The sequence below is a fragment of the Myotis davidii genome, unplaced genomic scaffold (genome assembly GCF_000327345.1).
Source record: "Myotis davidii unplaced genomic scaffold, ASM32734v1 scaffold930, whole genome shotgun sequence".
NCBI classification, from domain to species: domain Eukaryota; kingdom Metazoa; phylum Chordata; class Mammalia; order Chiroptera; family Vespertilionidae; genus Myotis; species Myotis davidii.
This window is the reverse complement of record NW_006282518.1, coordinates 2225739-2233803: the sequence shown is the minus strand read 5'-3', so window position 1 is coordinate 2233803 and position 8065 is coordinate 2225739.

Here is an 8065-nt window from a genome sequence, read left to right as displayed (position 1 = left end):
AAGTGATGCTAAATGATAAAGGGGGCTCATTCAAGGTCATATAGGGTGTCCCAAAATTCACGCAAGATTTGCAATTCAAATCAAAATTACTTCTTGCGTGCATTTTGGGACAACCTTTACATTACGTAGGGGAGTTGAGTTGCAGGCTGGGTGAAAAAGGTGAAGGGATTAAGAAAAAACACACACCACTAATTGACACAGACAACAGTATGGTGATTAGCAGAGGGAAAGTGGGGTGGGAGCAGGTAGAAGGAGTTAAAGGGGGGGATAAATGGTGATGGAAGGAGGCTTGACTTATGGTAGTGAACACAGAATACAATATACCAGTGATGGCGAGCCTATGATACACGTGTCAGAGGAGACACGCGAACTCATTTTTTTGGTTGATTTTTCTTTGTTAAATGGCATTTAAATATATAAAATAAATATCAAATATAAGTCTTTGTTTTACTATCGTTGCAAATATCAAAAAATTCCTATATGTGACATGGCACCAGAGTTAAGTTAGGGTTTTTCAAAATGCTGACACGCCGAGCTCAAAAGGTTCGCCATCACTGCAATATACAGATGATGTTTTATAGAATTGTACACCTGAGAACTATATACGTAATTTTATTAACTAATGTCACCCAAATGAAAATTCAATAAGAATCAAATGCATTAAGCAAATTTAACTGATAAAATAAAAATTTCCCATCTTAGTGGGTCTGATTTTGTACTTTGTTGATTCTCTTAGTTCTTCTACATAGTTTACCTGTGTTACCCATGTAATTAGTGATTTCCTTTTTATTGTGGGCTCGTGTTTCTTGGCATTTCGGTGCCTATAATTATAGTGCGTTATTTCAGTGAAAATTTGTATTTGCTTCTGCTAGGAACCCAGGGTCACTATCATCCCAGGATCATATAATCTACTTTTCCATCTTGGACTTTTTTGGGGGGCTGTACAGATAGTGTGAATTTAGACCCAAACCCATTGGAATACAGATGAGTGGTTAAGCATTTGGGGGTTTTGTTTGTCCTTCCTGTTTTATGCAAAGTCCTGATGAAGACAAATACACATTGCTCCCATTGTTTACTAGTTTACCCACTGAAGGTGTGCCCCTTAGGGAACTGTGCCTACATGTGGGAGCTTTGATGTGAATCCCATTCATCTTAGATTTCAGGCTCTATTTATTTCCTATTTCCAAACATGGGGCCATTAAAACTCATGTTTTAAGTCATTATCTAAGAGAGCTTGCTATGTTGGACTTGGAGTCTATGTTTTGTGTACTTAATTTTTTTCTTGTATGCTTTAATATAGATTTTATTCTACTACTGTATTTTCCCTTTTATTACAATACTAGAGGCCCAATGCACGAAATTCATGCAAGAGTAGTCCTTCCTTCCTCTGGCTGCTGGCACCGGCTTCCCTCTGGCACCCAGGACCTGGGCTTCCCTCGCAGCCCTGGCTTCGTCCAGAGGTCATCTGGAAGGATGTCCAGAAGGATGTCTGGTCTGATTAGCATAATACACTTTTATTATTATATATTTCCATGTTAGCTTATTCTGTTTTCATTTCATGAAGATGCAAGTGTCATGTATCTGAACAAATATCCTTTTGTCTGAGAGGCCTTTCCTGACCCCATAATATAAAATAAGATACCTTCTCCCCATTCTCTCTATTGCATGTTAATTCACTTTATCATAACTATGTAAGCCACAATTATCCTGCTTATATTTCTGTTTCTCTAATTATAGTCTGCATTTCCCAACCTAGAATACAAGTTCCATTATTGTAGGCACACTTTCTCCATTGTTCACCCATGTAGTCATAGCACTGTCCCAATGGTAACTTTACCATAGATCAGTGGTTCTCAACCTTCTGGCCCTTCAAATACAGTTCCTCATGTTGTGACCCAACCATAAAATTATTTTCGTTGCTACTTCATAACTGTAATGTTGCTACTGTTATGAATCGTAATGTAAATATCTGATATGCAGGATGGTCTTAGGTGACCCCTGTGAAAGGGTGGTTTGACCTACAAAGGGGTCATGACCCACAGGTTGAGAACCACTGCCATAGATGCTCAGATCCCTAGAATCTCTTCTTCCGTTTCTGTGTGCTTATCCCCCAGCTAATCTGTCCTTTGTTTCTAACACCTGCATGGTGTCTAAACCCTTTGGCTACTGGAATGTTGTTGAGGCACATAGAGCTGGAGCAGCTGGGAGTTTACATAGCCACTTTGGGTGGGCTTTAGCCAAAGACTCTGAGAATACTGGAGGTGCAACTTACATTTCAGGCTGAAGCTTGTAGCTTGCTTTAATTCTCCCCTTTCCATTTCTGGCTCCCACCCCTCCCCTAACTAGTCTTTTCTGGGAGCTCTGACTTAAATCATTTGTATAGGAATCCTCTTTTCAGGGTTTGCCTCTTAGGCCTGCCAACATAAGCCTCAAATATTTATCAAATGAATCAATATCTCTCTGTCACCAAATTCTTCTTGTCAGGCTGTTCTGACTCATATTTTATCTCTTGTTTTAAAGCCCATTTTTCTTGGATTAACATCACAAACTAGTGCATTATATAATACTAGAGGCCTGGTGCATGAAATTTGTGCATGGGTAAGGTCCCTAGGCCTGGCTGGCAATCAGGGCTGATCAGGTTCCCCGCCTCCCCACCTCCCTGCCTCTGCGCCTCCTCTTCCCCTCGCTCCCTCAGCGCCCCACAACTGCTGCTGGTTGCCTGCCATGTTTTGCACCATCCTCTGGTCGTCAGCACACATTATAGCAAGTGATCGAACTCCCAGTCTCCCAGTTGAACTCCCGAGGGGATACTTTGTATATTAGCCTTTTATATATATAGATACTTAATAAGAAATATTTTTTCTGCTTCTCAAATGTTAAACTCTAGTATAGAATATTTTCCTATCCTTTACCATGGGATTTTGTTAGCTTGTTTACCTGTCATTGAGTGAGAAATATTTGATCCATTCCGTTAGTTGCCATTTAATAAGATTAAATGATTGATTATTGTTGGTTGCCCTCCATGTTCACCTGTTTGCCATTCAAATGCAACTTTTTGGTCTATATTGGAAGAAATTTGCATATTCAAAACTTCTATCTTAATTCCTCAATGCTAAAATTTATTATTTCGTATTGGTACTAAAATTAGAAACGACCTCTGCTTTGTGGGCAGTGTTGTATCAAGTGTATTTAGGTAGGAGGGGGTAAATTGGCTCTTGAAATTTTCATGAAACCTATTCTTCATCATTTACTTTATATCAGACTCTTTTTGTCCTTGAAAACTATTTTGACTCATCATCACAATTTAGTGTTCAAGTTATTGTAAATGCATTGTTCTGCCCTAGTTTTCCTTCTATTCCAATCACCCATCCTCAATGCTTGCAGAATTATCTTCTTTAAAAAAAAATCCCATTACTTCTTCACTTTAAAGTCATTGTTAGATCTAGATTTCTTAATAGGAGAAATTCCCTATTTCTTGTCCTAGTTTACAGGCCCTTTTAAAATCACTTCCCATCTCATTCTTTAGCCCCACCTTCTCCCTCTCTAACATTTATCCTAAGCTCTACATTGAATAAACTGTAACACTTTTCCCATTATTCTTTGCTCTTTTGACTCCATTACTTTATATATGCTGTTCCCTCTGCCTGGAAAGTAGTTCCCTAGCTTTGTTACTTGGAATAATATTCATCACAGTCCAAGTTTTAGTTCAAATACCTCTTCAATAACATTATACCCAAACTATACTTTGTACCCACATCATACTTAGTTTACTCCCTTCAATGAAGCCTCATTGCACTCTGTGGGTGCCACATGTGTATGCTGTGAGCTCTCCTTGGATAGTTCCCTTGTCTGCAAAGAGCTGCCTCACTCAAATTCTAGCCCCCTTCTCAGGGGCATACTGCATTCTATGGCTTGTTGGTAATGGGGTAATAAAGACCTGACCTCTTTCCCCAGCTTAGGACAATTGTGAAGAACTATCTCATCTTCAGAGCTCCCCTTGGGGTCAACTGAGGTCATTGTTGAGACTACATGGGAGAACAGCCTTTTCCTGTGTCAAATTTCTCTTCTTCCCCATCCTCCACAGGTGTTGATCCATGGAGCACTAGCTAATAAAACTCATGCATAATTAAGCTTATATGAGTCTGCATTCTATAGAAACTATCCTGCAATACCACTGTTATGGTTTATCAAATTTAATTTTCATTTTCCCCCATTGCTTTTTCCACTTAACTGTGCACTTCCTTAGAATGGTTCCATGATGCGCATTTTTATTTCTTGGACAATTCGGATAAGCCCGGACATACAGTAGATGATCAATAAATATTTCCTAAATGAAGGGATGGAAGGATATTCTTGTATTCTGACTAGTTAAATAAGTAAATAAATTGTCTATTTTCTCCTTATCATTTATATGCGCTTATATGCTATCATTAACTTGCAAAATTTTCTAATGCCCAATATTAGTTTCATAGCAGTGCCTATAATATATCACAATGATTCTGCTTTCCCCTTAAATATAATTATCTGAATAACATTATGTTATTATTCATCCAAGATTAAAATAAATGGTCCACATAGGAGTAAAAATTCAAAATCCATTTGAACAAAGAAGTCAAATTCTCCAGCAGAATAAATTCTGCAAGTGATTTCTTTCTGAAGTTAGGCTTCTTATACCTTTCTGAAGTTAGGCTTATATTTATACAAAAGGTATTTGTATAAACTAATGATACAGCTGACTTGACTTGAATTACATAGAAAGGCTTGCTCTTTCTTAGAGTTACAAATTTCCATTAAACTTTTCGAAGGGCTACCCTGAGATTTATTCTACACTTGAAAAGTCTTCTACTTTTATAAACACTAGTATATATGAGAGTATATTAATTTTCTCTAGTGATAGAGATATATTTTAGAGAGGGAATTGCAAACAAGTATCAAATTAGCACTCAAATGACATAAATTTGAATATTTCTTTTAGTTTCCATTTACTTTTCTAAAAAATAAGTATAGCCACACAGGCTTGCTCACTCTATGTCAGGGTTTCTCAACTCAGCAGTATCAGTATTTTGGACTGGACAATTCTTTTTTGGTGGGAGAGGGGACTTTCCTGAGTATTGTAGGATGTTCAGCAGCATGCCTAGCTTCTATCCACAAGATGCCAATATCATTATCAGAGTTGTGACAACAAAAATTGTCTCCCTGGGGGACAAATTGCCCCCAGTTGAGAACCACTTTTCCTTGATCAAGGTGATCTGTCCCTCCCCCACAAGTCAAATGGAGATGTTCTCCCTAAAGTCATCAGTAAAACTTCAGTTGCCATGTTAATGGCATTTTCTTGGGCCTTTTAAATCTTAATGCTTCTGATTTATCCAAGAGGATATCTTTCAAAGTTTCCATTTTTGATAATCACCTAGGGTACGTGCGCGTCCACACGTGGTATTTTGTGGAAGAGCCACACTCAAGGGGCCAAAGAGCTGCATGTGGCTCGCAATCCACAGTTTGACGACCACTGAGTCCTAGGGGACTGAGATGCTAAAAGATAAGTTTGGATTAGTCTGTGAATTGGGAACTTTCTTATAGAATAATGCTGTTTTTCTACCCTGGGGAGGAAGGGGGAGTAGCAAGGGTCATGTTATATTCAGGTTTTAAAATTTGGGATGTAAAATGTACACTGGATTAGAGATAACTTTCTACATATAAAAACAGTTTGTCTAGAGAAAGGTTTTCTCTCTCTTTGTAAGTGAGCCAAATGCTGTCTTCCTAACCAGGATGACATAAATGATCCAAAAATGACTAGAAACCTGTATTCGGTTCCTATCACTGCTGTAACAAATGACCACAAAATTATTGTCTTAAAACAACACAAATTTAGTATGTGGCCATCAGAAATGTGAAATCATTCTCAAAATTCTTTTTGGAGGCTCTAAGGGAGTACTGCCTTTTGCAGGTTTTAGAGGCTGCCTGTATTTCCTAGTTCTTAACTCCTTACTCACAATGGCATCACTCCAAGTTGTGTTTCTATTATCACATCTCCTATATTACTCTAACTCTACTGCCGCCCTGTTTTAAGGACCCTTGTGGTTACATTGGACTCACCTGGAAAAATCTCATATACTTTTCCAATCTCAGTATCCTTAATTTAGTCACATCTGGAAAGTTCCTTTTTCCAGATAAGGTAACATATTCATAATTTCCAAGGGTTAGAACCTGGACATGTTTGAGGGACCCTTATTCTGTTTACCACAATGCTCCACTCCTCTGCCTGGTCCTCATATGCCAAGGGGAGAGAGACTCACTTCTGATATATCAGCTTTGGGCATTATGAGCTATTTATAAACAAATTTGCTTTTGATGGACACAAATGGCCATAAGAGGGATGGAGTGAAGAACAAGGAGCTGCAGCCAGAGTGTGGAGTTATCACAGGACACAGTATTTTGCTTTAAATGATGTTTTGAGTCTCAACTTACGTCCTAGAAATTTCCCCTTTAAAACAAGACAAGGAGCCAATATACTGGGCCTTGGCACAGAAATATCATGGTTCAAAATGAGTCAATAATTTAAAATTTGACTATTCACATTTTTCACACTTTGTAAGCAGAGGAGGGAGAATAGGAGAAGGACTATTGGGACCACTCCTCTGATTTTGCAGTTTTTCTTTTGATCATGTGTAAATTCACTACATATCCTATTCACTCTCAGAGGACTTGCTAATTACCTTGGTAGCTGGTTTACACTATGAAATTGACTATATGTCTCTAAATTTTCAAGTATGGATTGTGTGTATATATGTGTCTGTGAGAGAGTGTGTGTGCACCTGTGTATTCCATGAGCTCCTTTGATTCATTGGTCCTTAACATTCATTCTATGTTAAACTAACTCTAAATCTACCTGTTTCTGTCCTAGGCATTACCTTTTAACCAGTCCAAAACTACTTTTAACTCATTTTTATTAACCAATAAATCCCTAAGAACTGTTTATTTTAATTATAATTTCTTAAACATCTGTTCAAGGCCTCACAATGTTTTAATCACTTTTAGCTGAATTATCATAGTTATCTAGAAGACCTTCTACCTAAAAATCTTATCTCTTTCCTGTTGTCCGACATGCTGTTTTACTGGATTGAAACACATCATCCTCTCTTTCATCAAACACTCTCATACCCTTATTATGGAATGAAATCCAAAATCTCTCATTTAAAACTCTCCAAAAATTTATTGTAACTCCCTTTTCCAACAACTACCTTTTATTACATCAAATACAAGTCCTTGCTGTAATGGGTATGTTCCATCCACTATCTGCTAAATGAATCATTTATGCTACTGACATAATGTACAAGGTCAGATTGTTAAAGCAGACTCTTTAGAACTACAGATTTTACCATGTATCAAATTTTACTAATAACTCTAAGGACATAGGCAATTGATGGACTCAGGTGAAGCCTGGAGAAGTCTGAGACTGCCAATGCAATCCTCAGGTTCTTCCTTCCTGTATTAGTATGTGACTGGGATTAGAATCCTATCTAATAAAAGAGAAACATGGTAATTAGTATACATTCACTACCCTTCCCATTGGCTAATCAGGGTGATATGCAAATTAACTGCCAGCCAAGATGGCAGCCGGCAGCCAGGCAGCTTGAAACTAACAGGAGGCTTGCTTGCTTCAGTGACGGAGGAAACCAACGTTCCCCGCCTGCCACTGCTGGGCTCTGAGCTACTCTCTAAGAAACATTGTTACAAATATAGAAGCTAAACGAAACCCCAGAAACCTGCTTTCAGTCAGCTGGGATCTCAGAGCTGGAGTCGCAACAAAGTTTCAAATACAGAAGGTAAACAAAGCCAGAAACCTGCTTTCAGCAGCGGAGATCTCATAGCTGGAGCCGAGCCTCAGAACTAAAGCTGGCCCAGAATAAAAAAAAAAAAGGAAAAAAGGAGCGGTTGGGAGCTCCAGTCACCCCCAGCCTGAAAACAGCCCTCAGCCCCTCACCCAGCCTGGCCCGGCACCCCAGTGGGCCCCCACCATGAAGGGGGTGTGACCAGCTGCCAACAGCCATCATCCCCTCACCCAAGA